Below are 12,378 nucleotides of genomic sequence, written 5' to 3'. Positions count from 1 at the left end.
ACTCTGTATATATTTCAGTCTTAGCAAAAACAATGGAATTTCTTTTCCACCAATCAGCAAAACAACAATACGATTATACTTTGCTTCTGAAAAAAAATAAAAGGAGCAAAAGACCATGCGGAACAGTTTTTTGAAACATATTTATTCAGAAATGACAAGCAATTCAAGACACGAAAAGCTGATCTACTATCTAAGCACTTAAAGCCATTAATATGAATAATGATCTAACTTGAACATATGAATGAGGCTCAAGTATTACTTTCACAGGGGCCCATTTAAATTCCTACGAGGTTTTAAGGTATCAAAGGAAGAAGCAGTTTAAAGTACTATTACATGCAGTGAAGAAAAGCCCTCAGAAAAAATAATGTTGAAAAAACAACATTAGAAATTCAAGACAGTAAATACCACGGGTTATTGCTGGAAATCCTTTTGTAACACAAAGATATCCTTTCAGAAAATTCTATTACAAAAAAATGGTTATATATGATAGCAGGCAAGTATCTGCAAAGTAGTAACAAAGAAATATTAATTACTCCTGAAAGCTGCACTTAAAAGACAGAAAAAAWTATGGTTGATTAAGACTATGTTTACATCATTATAACATCTCCTTTTATCTTTTAAACTGCTTTTAACTCCTTCAATAAGTTATATATAAAGAAATATAAAGGAAAACTTATGCAGTTGCAATGTCTCTTCACTATCAACTTTAAACGAATTCCTCTCCCTAACCATCCAGTTTCAGCTATCCCCTGTATTAGATATTCTATGCATTAGGACAGAAGATTAACTAAATTTGATTTACAGCAAAACATAGCTGTGTTGACWAAAATATTCACAGGAACCATATTTTTTCTACACAGTGTGATTTAGAATGATCCTGTTTATAATTACTTAGGCTAGTAAAGTTTTCTCTATTTTGTTCAATTTGTGTAAGTATTTTGACTAGCACCTCAGATAAMAATCTTTTTTTCTTAGAAGGAGAATGTTGCTGTTCACGACAGTGAAAATCAACCCTTCAAATTAATAGTTTGTTGCCTGCCACTAATAAATTGTGTGAGGGCATTAAACAGATTAACACATTTATGGTTTTTTGCTTCTAAAGAAGCAGAATACAGAAACTGGAGAGAAAAGCTCCCCCTGCCAATACTAGAAATCCCTCTTCCCCGCACCCGCTTTGTAGTAACAGACTGCTGATTTTACAGTTATGCTTCTATTCTTACATTTTTACCTAGAGTGAGCTCAGTTTCAACTGCTTGAAAACTCCAAATTACTACTTTTGCAAGAACATACTAAACACAGCTAGAGAAGCACATGTAGAAACCAGTGGGATTTTGGACTTTTATCTCTGGAAAGTATACTCCCTGCAGCCTGTACAGAAGGGATGGCTTAAAATACTTCAGATATCTCCTAGGGATTCCTGGTTCTAAGCCCCTCCTTGCAAAAAAAGTTCCCCCCTTCCTCATTTTAAAAGAGAGAAGCCTGTTCAGTCCCCTCATTTATAGGTACACTGTACTGGTCAACCCCCCCCAACGTGTCCGTCTGCAAAAGTCTTAAACTCGTCATCCCTCTTCTGCGCTCAGTCACAACCACATTTCCTCGCTCCAGTTCCCACGCCGGGGAGGAAGTTGCTGGGCACTTTCTCTTTTACCTCCCTCTCCTCCCGGCCRAAGGGGTCTCAAGTTCACTCACCCCTCGACCGGCTCTTTCACCGGCCGAGGGGCTGGAGCAGGGAGCCGGGTCTCGCTCGCGGCAGCCCATCCTACGCTCGCACAAACCGCTGAGAAGCTCCGAGCGCTCCCACGGCTCCCTGCGATTGCACCCTCCAGCGCAACCTCCGACCGAGCCAAAGCGCGGGCTGCTCCGACTCCTGGCGCCCACAGAAGACCTGCCGTGCCGGCCGCGCTTACAGACGGCGCTGGTGCGTGATGGCGGAGCGGGGAAAAGCTAAATCGTTTTACCAATCCTGAATTAGATTAAAARGAAGAAAATAAAAGAAAAAAGAAACTGCACCCTTCCCCTGCCTGGCTTCCAAAGATAATTTGCATATAATTACCTACAGAGTTGCTACGATATTGCAAAGCAAGCTTGTGTAACACAAGTCACACAAAGATTGTTTCAGGAAATCCAGATTACTGCCACACTGCATTGCTTAACCATTTCAATACACACTGTTTATAAAAGTTTACATGCAGGTGCTGGTGGAGCAATCTGCACAACACTTACTTCTTCTTTGTCCGTGTATTTTCTTTTCCTTCTCTTTTTTGTATATTAACAGAAAAGAATCAAATACAATTTTGCACATAATCTGAAGGTTCAGAATAAATGACAACAGCGAAGAAAAATTTTCAGTATGYCTGATGAAAAATGAGTCTTATTTTAGTGAGCATGCTATTGCTTCAATGCCAAGGGAAAAGCTCTCGTCATTAGAGAAATGAATTGCTCAGCTSTTTATAAGCAAAAAGCTCTGGGGGAATTTCTCAAGGCCCAAAACACAAAGCATTGCAGGGTTACACAAACATATGTTGCAGGTGTTTTAGGGTAGACAGGTGGAAAAACCTTGACTACTGAAAAAATAYTCCACTTAATAGATCGTATCTGAAATTAGATAACCTAAATGCAACAGAGCAAAAACAAACAAACCAGCAACAGTGAATCACACATACACACAGCAACACTCTCACTAAAATACTGATCTCACTAGTACCAAACAGAATTTTTTAAATTAGGCTTTTTTTATATTAAAAAGTTCTGCCAAATATATATATATATATACATATAAATTTTTAAAATAATGACATTTCAAGCCTAGAACAAAGAACAGACTGAATTACATATCAAAAAAGGAAATGGTAAGGATGAAGTACTGTTCTTTTTATTTAAACAATTTTTTCTAACGAGACAGCTTACTATAGTATCTCCCTCTTAGTTGACAAAGCAGTATTAGATTTATCATAATTCTCCCAAAGCCTGAGATATTTTTATATTACAATGCCATTTTTGCCTTTCATTTGCCTCTAAGTAAAGTTGGAGAAATATATCATCCTATGTTCACTAACGATTAGGGGGTCTGCAAAGGTTTACCTCCTATATCACACATACTTTTCTTCAAAAAAGATGATACAAATACAGCAAAATTTGCATTCGAACTAAGCTGACACATAATAGCTCAAATGTGGATGAGRAATACACTTTGTTGAGTTCTGCAGTAGTTTTTCTATTATGCACTAATAATTAACATGAAGTGCACATTAATGACTACCCAATAGCTTAACTGCACAGAGAATTTAACCTTTCTTCTCTTTATTCTTTTGTCAGGCATCCAAGAAGCTGTCTCCACTCTACAACTAGACTTATACGGTATAAGCAACAGCTTAACATTACATAAACATTTCAAAATATTTTCTACACAAAATAAACAACCCACCCCAAGCTCTGTAGCACCCAAAGCAAATGCTGCTCCCAAAACAAAGCTCTCTGCTCACCTTTTAATTTTTCTCCTCCCTAGTTATTTGTTCTGCAAAACCACGTGCCCTGACTGTGGCACGAAAGGTATTTCATCCACCTACAAACCACTCTGTGAAATATTTATTGACAAGCAACCAAATTGAGAGACATTAGAGGACATAATATGCTATTGCCGATTTCCAAGCGATTCGATGTCRGTAGTTAAATATTATCCAATACGTATGTTGATAGTCTGCATCTACCAATCCTACATATGAGAGCAGCGCAACAACATAAGAAGTATCAGGCACAGAACTAATAAAGAACTTCCTTTAATCACAGGAGTCAGGAGATCTGTACACTAATACTGGCTTTGGCAAAGAAACACCATAATCCTCGAACTGGGAATAATACTTCCTGTTTACGTTTTTCAGAAARATGCTGTGGGTCTCAGTCGCCGAACTTGTTATTTACAATGCAATAACAGCATGAAGAATTATCAGGTTTAATTGGTTATAAGGAAAATTAGGAAGATCTATTTTTCTGAAATAACAAAAATTCCCAGAAAGATTTTAAAAGGAAAGAAAATTTAGTTAATTGGGTCAAGACAAGAAACCCCTGAACTCCGATCAAGCTGAAATAAATTATCTCCAGTTTTGTTATGTGGCAATCCTTTATTCCCCTCGCAACTAGAAATTTCAGATACCAGGAAGATATTTTAAATACCGTGCATTAGGGTCTGTTTTTAACTTTATACACATATTTTTTTCTCTCACATGGGTATCCTATGACATGAGATAAAGAAATGAAAAAATGCCAACTGAGGTTTATAAATACTTCAGTGACTTGAATGAAAGAAATTTCTAGCTATATATTTTGGCTCCGTGTCCTAACTRATTGGAAAGCCTTTTCTTCATTTATAGTTTTACACTATATTGCATTTTAACAGGTAGGTCAAATCACACCAAATCAGCTTTTATCGATATTCCAGACAAAAAGACTCCAACCTGCCAACGTTCAAGTTCATAACCTGTGTAAAATCCCCATCTTGCATAAACAGAAGTGCTTAAGTACCTTTTAAATCTGCCTCTTAATTTAGTCACCTATTTTTCAACTGAACCCGTGGTTTTAAGAAGTAAATTAACTAAATAGTGAGGTATAAATCTGACAGTGTTCAGCCCTACCCCATGACAGATTTATGCTTTGGCGTCTTGCAGCCCCGCACAGTTAGGAACAGGAGTTTTACAACAGTGTAGAGGAGAAATCGAGGCTTTTGAATGGCACACGCAGCAAGGCTTGCTTTAAACCTAGGAATGTTCCAAATGACGAGATTTAAAATATGACATCTTTATGTACAGAAAAGCCACCACATTATGGTTTTATTGGCACTCATTTTGGACAACCTGCATAACTCACTGATGGCTTTGTGAGTAGTGCAGCTATCCTAAGCTTACACTGGTAAAACCCTTATAACTGCACTTCCAGTGTTGTATCTTCTCCAGATATATGCTTGTACAAAAACCTCCTACATCAGTGAGAAAAAAAATATTCTAAAAGTATTACTTAGATTATTTCTGCTATCTGGAAAAGAAACAGGTTAATTTATGTTCTGCATGTAATGCGCTATATAAAACACTTGAAGAAGGTCCCTGGAGGGGTAAAAAAGGCTCTTTCAAAGATACACATGCACATGCAACAGTAAAAGGAATATGACGTCCCTGTCTTTTTCTCGAAACACGGAGACAAGGTAAGCTTCTGGTGCTGTGGGACAAGAGACTCCTTTCATCTTGGGGTTCTAGCAAGGAGCATGCGGCAGAGCCATTTTGACTGCTACTGCTTCTTCAAAAGATAAAGGACTGCCTCAAATCTTCAAGCCCGACTGCCTATAAAAAGTTATAGGAAAGGCTACAAAGTATCTTGCCACTTCTCTTTATCTCAAAAGTGTTTGGCTGTTTCAGAGAAGTGTTCCACCGTACAAACAAATTCACTCAAATGGCTTTTGTGTACAATAATTAATACATTAATATTTACTATGAAAATAGGCCAATGCACCAATAATATATCTACATTTCCATCAGAAGAGACCGAACTTAAATTCCATCRAAATGGACCTGGATAYGATTCASTACCTAATCTTTCATSTATTATTGAAAAWTTATKAATCCAATTTYATATAAATCAGTTTTTGTTTTGCAAATTTTTGTCAAATAAAGAAATTATGATACAAAGAACTTTTGATTAAGTAGAATCAAGTGTTTCAAGTATTTTAAGTGCTTTCTTTTGATAAACTACCTTGCATACTGGAAGTGATTAATTGAATTGTCAGGTTGCACACAAGAAGAACCATAATCAYCTCATTCTAACACTGTTAAATACATTTTATTACTGTAATTTTATAGGTAATATCATTACTCTTTAGGAGAAGTTCAGTAGCTTTAGATGACTTTTTACATGTAAGTAAACCAACCATTTGAAAGAAACAGCCCCAACATATTCACATGCAGTAAATTTTACTGGTGGCTAAGGTAATTAGCTAGAAGTGCTTCTCTTTATTCCTTTTACTTTAACATCAAATACCGTCAGAATTGCTCCTCCTCGTACTACTTCCTTGCTCAAAGAGAAAGAAYAGTTGAAAATTTCAGTTTCTAAAAAGAATTCTTTCCTCCATCTTGCCTCTCAAAACCACTTATCTGTCTCATGACAGAGCTTATCARTTCCCAATGAACATCATCAGGAATGTTGATCACCACAGAAGAATATTCTTCCTTTTTAAATGTTTGCATTTCTTAGTCCAGTTGACTGTCAGTAAGTAGCCGTCTTGACTGCTCATTAAATAGTGGATATGTTACTTGCTGTTCTATACAACATTTTTTTTTTTTTTGGCTTTAATACTCTTTAAATATATACAAATTTGGATTTGTGTAGCAGCTTCCATTCAAATAACTTAAGCCATGAAACTGGAAACAGCGGTCCCTACCCTGCCCGTAGCTGCCTGCTCTGCAGTAGGATGAGCCATTGCACCTGCCCAGCAGCTACCAGCCATGCCACCRACTTCCCACTGTCCTCATTGACTAATGAACCACTTTCCAAGGATTTTTACTGAAAATATTAGTTGTGACATAAGGGATGCTGTAGAGAAGCGGCAGGTTTTGAAACAAAYGTGAAAAAAAGGAAGAGGATCTTTAATTTGTGGTACAGGTACTATTTTTATGTGGTACTATGGCAACATGGTTATTCCAAGAAATTTATCATTAACCTCACAGCTGCCTGTCACATCTTATTCTATTAATGAAATACAATAAAAAAAAATCTTAAGGACAAAACAAGGCCTATTTGAAAACAAAACTTTCTGATTTCAAGAACACTAATATAAAAGAACAAACTAATCATATATTTTTAGATGTAAAATATATGCAAATCTTAACTACATAGCCCAAATTAAAAAGTCTATCATCCAAGTTAAGAAAAAACTCCATTTTATGCAATCTGAGGTCTGTAGATTAATCTTATTGCACTTGCAAACTGTGAAGTCACGATAACCAAACTGCTTCAGTTTACCACCACGTGGATTTAAAACTAGAGRTCTTTGCGTGGCACCATGGAATCACTGCAAGTAAATGCATTTCTTTTCTGGTTCTCCTAATCGTTCCCCTCCCACCTAGACAGAGAGAGGAGAGACACGGATTTCTTAGCTTTTTTGGAAAACCGTCCTCGYTTCTATTATTATTATTACCTCCCTTATTAGGCCAGCTTGCCACTGAAGCGCAGGTGACCTGACGCACCAGCTCGTATCACACTGGGATAGCCGCTGGCCAAGGTTTCCGAGTAGCGGATCTGCGGGTGCCTTGATGTGCTTTTCACATACTCAAAGCACCGTCAGAAATTGCTTAAATGTGTAATTGCGAATCTCCTGAAGGACCAGCCTCGTGCTTCACAGCCGAGAGGAGTTCTCAGACAAAACCCTCCCCGCCGCCGCCCGCCCCGTCCAGCACCTCTGCGAGCGCGCACAAATTAACGAGCCGCTAATGCCCGAAACGCCGCCAGCTACCAGCTCCTCATTGGCTGCAACCTGGTCATTAAGGAGAGGTAATTAACGCCGGAGTGCACGCAGCGCTAACTACCACCGCGCGGCGAAACGCGCCGCCGCCAGCCGTGCGCGCGGCACCGCTTAGCGGGAGCCGCGCAGGGGCCGCGCAGGGGCCGCGCAGCGCGGCAGAAGCGAGCGAAGCTGCGCAGCCTTCGAGGCGCGGCGAACGAGCCGGCTGCGCCCTCGGAGGCGGCGGCCGCCGCTTAAGGCGACAGTTCAGCTCCGGCAGAGGCACCAAGGGTTCGGCTCGAGATTTCCGTAATATTGTCCTTCGCCTGGTCATTTATTGCTCAGGCTGTGGGAAGTGTTAAAAGCTGGACGGCGAATTTCTCCAGRCAATCGTTATAGGCGTGATCACGACCTTAAAACCACGCATTACCGCTTAATTCTCGTGGCAATCTGTAATTTCAGTCATGACAACCTTTAATAGGATACCTTCGAAATGTTATGGATRCTTCATCAGGGATTTAGTTACAATTTAACATTATTATATCACCATTTTCAATGTTATCAAATAGCTTACAATACAATGCTGAAAAAATATCAGCAGCAATAACTAGAATATCATTAGTGTAATTAAAAAATTATTTCCATTGACCAAATACTTTTTTATTATTATCATTTAAATCAAAGGCTTGTGATCAGCATTGACTCCATGGAATTAAACTCCCAACTAGCTTGCTCAGCAATAACGTAACTCGCCATGCTGAAAGATCTGAAAACAAACTTATTTTACAAAAAAATATTTAGAATAAATACAGTAGGCTTTCCGACAAAGGAYGGTTATCAGGTTCTTAGCATGCAATGTAAAACAGTAATATTCTATGTAGTGCTTTAGTTTTGTAATAAGTCATTGTGATAAGGTTAACACTTCAGCACACAACAACGTACAAATAAGAACACCCAAAGATGAAAATTACTTTGCTTATGTTGCTGTATTAGAATTTTATTTGCTAAAGGGTGAAAACAGATTTGCAGAATTCACAGTTAACTTAAAACAATAGTTTTAAACCTTTTATTCCTAGCCCTGGCTGCCTTCAGGAGAGAAAGAACATCTGGTTATTTAAGGAACACAATATGTTCACATTTTCTATGACTTTTGTTTCTAATTGGGTTTTTTAATTTTTTTTTATTTGAACAACTCTAGTTAGAACTATGTTTTTTTAATTACTTTCTATTTTTCCACTGCCCTCCCTGCATATCTCTACTACTTAATTTCACAGAATTTGCTTTGAAAATAAAAAGAAGAAATACGCCACTCATGGCATATTAAATTCATAGAGACACACCTACAGTCAATGTGTTTGGGTATACAGAAAAAAATATGGCCTTACTTTCTCATTTCACATACATGAACTTTTGATACTCCATTCTTTCATATCAACTCTACCTTTCTATTCAGGAGGACTGTAAGTGCGTAGAAGTAACTTTTTTACAAATAATTGAAGAAATTATCTGACGAAAGATTTGAAATGCAAAACAAATACTTTCCTGAGCAGGTTAACAGCATCTCCTTATGCAAAGATAACAACACTGATTTCAAATCTGAGGTCTTCATTCCAATTTTCATAACAACCAGAGACAGACAAATTCAGAAAAGGTTATACTGATCCATATTCGTGTCTGAAAAATTAATATCTCTGAGTCCCCCATCATAGCCTGGTGTATTCACTTGTTTTCAGCTATTACAGGCTCTGTGTTAATCTTGGAGGGCACTGGTATGTATCAGTGACGTATGATCTAAAACATCCTCTCACACCAACTGGGATCTACCCTGGCGAAAGGAGAGCTGCTGCACTAGCACAATGATAAGCAATGGTTACGTTTCATGTTATTATTGGATAATGCTAAGGCTTGTGTTTGAGTCCACAATCAGGTCAGAAATTTGTATTTGTCCACCTGGAAGAAAAAAAATTCCACCCATCCTTGACAAACAGGTTGCTTTCTCGGTGATGACAGCAGTGAAATGCAGCAAACAAAATCTGAGAGGTTCACCGAGCCAAGGTTTAACTCCCCTAGTATTTCACAAGGCAAGTAAGAAGACATCAGTTATGATGGAACAAGGAAACAGAAGAAATAACAGCAGCGAAAATTCAGAGTACCTCTAGAATCAAAAGTTACAGAAGGAAAGGCCATATTAGGTCCATTTTAACTATTTCATAAATTATGACCTAACTGTTCTATAAGAACCTTTCAGTTTTAAGAACATACTGCTAATTTCTACTAGTTCCAATAMTCTAGTGAGATTATTTGACATTTATCTATCTGCAAAAATAATCCTGAAGAAAATGCGTATTAACAGTTTTCAGAGGCCAATTYCTCTTTGTTCCTGTCCATGATTTCTAAACTGCATTTTCTGTCTGGCTGAGATTTCAAGCTCTGAGGGCAGAGAGCAAGCATCTCTCAGAAATCTGGATAGACACAAACCATTTCTGTTACGCTCAAGAYAAAATAATAAAATAAGCTACTGGACCATGCAACAATCTCCCACAGAAAGGAGTGAGAGTTCCATGACTTCACACATTAAAAACCATGCAGAGTCCTGGAAGAAATGCCATACAGAACAGGTCAACTCTGGCCCAAGAGATCTAAGTTGCACTGAACCGAATTTAATTTTCCATTAGGAACCAGAAGCCAGTGATGGAGAAATRCACAGGAAAATATAAACAAGGAAGAAAAATCATTCAGTACTAGATTTTTTAATCATCACATACAAGTTACACTTCTGACTAAAATCTCCTTGTCTCTCCTTCTTAACTCAGGAAATAGAGGCAAATTGAATTAGCTTCATGAAGATAGCAAAAAAAAAAAGGGGGGGGGGATTTTCCTGATACTGAGATATAGCCTTTATACTGATTTTAGACTCCTACAACACCCATGATACTTTCCCTTTCATTCTATGGAATGAAAAAATTTGATAGACTCARAAAAATTTTATATGAAAGTCTTGCATTACCCTGAATAGCAAGCCGTAGCAGACAGACTCCTATTTCAGAAATACGTTGGGTTGAACCAACATATGCTTAAAGACACCTAAGTGAAATTTATAATCACACCTTGGGAAAGATAAAAAACAGATACTCAAAAGTCACAGCGTTGAAAATACACCTTCTTCTCAGACCAGGAGATAATTTTTTCTTTTAGAGAGATCCTTTAGAACAGGTTAACTTCCTTGCTGTAGGAARCCAAGATTTGTTAATGTTGACCCCAAATCTCTTTCTAAGGTGAGAGGCTGCTAAAATCCCCTTAGGGATCTTTATTTTCTGGAAAGTCTTAACTTTCTAACCTTTGAGTATTTCCCAAGCAGATAAGAACTGCYCATAAATGGCAAACAATTGTAATTAATCATACTTAAAATGACAAAAACAACTAGCAGTCTTTGCATGAAGGAGCTTTAAGTACTCATTTGCCTGAGTGAAGGAAGAACTAGCTGAAAGATACTGTAAGACTACATCCAGTACTTCTCTGACACGTATTCAAGGAGTATCTGCTTATGCTAATTATTAGGATAACTGAGGCCTTATGAGCCGACAACTTTATTCTATTGGAGACAAGAAAGTTACGTGAGTAGAACAGTGATCAAATTTCCTCCCCAGCAAGTTATTTGGTGGGTTATTTTTGCCCCTTTCTGCTGGTAGGATGATTTGTATACTGCCTAGGATGCTTTGGAGGACAGCTGGATAATTAGTAATTATTATTAAGTTCTATCTTTTAACATACTCCCTCATTAAACCACAGATTACATTTTGGATTTAGTTTGATATCTTAGAACAATTTCCCTTCCTCTATACTTTCCTTCTAAAAAATATTTCTATCTTGTTTTGCTAAGAGAGTACATAAACATAAAAGCTGGGTAGTTTGATTTCACAGACTGCTGCCTGAATCTTAAGAAAAATTTCAGAGATCTAACATTACAAACTTTCTTATGCATTGAAGAGACGATATGTTTTACTACTCATCATGAAAGAAATCTTTGTGCCCAAGAGGAATGAAGAAAGCAGCTGTATGGATGCAAATTTCTGCACAAAACTGATACAGAAACAAAGAGATTTTTTTTTTCTTAAACCATAAAAGGGTAAACATTGGTATTGAATGAAATTTTGCAGCAGGCAGTTAGAGTGCAGAAGTGCAGAATTCTTCACTTTCAAAGATGGTTTGCATCAAGAAGACAAGGGAGATCAGACCGTGCACTGGCAGCCTACTGATGGGATACGCTCAAAGACAGCTCAAAACTCACAGCACAATTTCTGCTACCTGCCGAAGATCTGAGTACTGAGACGGTTACCGCGCACAGCTTTATCTCAAACACTTCATCCACTAACCTGAATATTCACTGTATAGTAGATCCACACATATAAACTTTAAAACAGCAAGAGGTTCACATGACTTTTTACTATAGATGAGTATATCGGTATAATTACCATTGTTAGTAATATTTAACATTAAATTAAATATCTGAATTTTATTTATGTGGACCTTTTCAGGCTGTAACAGTAGATTTTCATTTTTAATTGAAAACTATCATGTAACTGTTATACACTGGATGTGACTAATGCTTTAAGGATTAACAATGATTAATCTGCAGAAATCGTATGAAAAAAATTTTACAGAAGAAATCACRTAACAGTTTCTACACAGCTTACTGGATCTTTATATAAAATATTACTATTTCCCTCAAAAATACACTTTATTACGTGGGATCTCTGTAAAGAATAACTAAGAAAGAACTAAGGAGCAAAAACATTTGCCAAAGAGTTACCCGAGCTCCTGGAGAAGTTCAGCACAGTAGTAGGATACCCCCTTTCAAGAATAAAGCATGTATTCTACTCATTTAATAAATTTTTCCT

The 12,378-nt window shown here is 37.4% G+C and overlaps 1 protein-coding gene across 5 annotated transcripts in view; it reads right to left on the bottom strand.

The window, feature by feature from the left end:
- Positions 1 to 12,378, bottom strand: part of TBC1D5 (TBC1 domain family member 5) — a 315,508-nt gene that overhangs the window by 60,670 nt on the left and 242,460 nt on the right. The window lies entirely within an intron of this gene.

The sequence above is a fragment of the Rhea americana genome, unplaced genomic scaffold (genome assembly GCF_003343005.1).
Source record: "Rhea americana isolate MKP2758 unplaced genomic scaffold, rheAme1 scaffold_26, whole genome shotgun sequence".
Lineage (NCBI taxonomy): Eukaryota > Metazoa > Chordata > Aves > Rheiformes > Rheidae > Rhea > Rhea americana.
The sequence above is the reverse complement of the archived record's forward strand: the minus strand, read 5'-3'. Positions and strand labels throughout refer to the sequence as shown.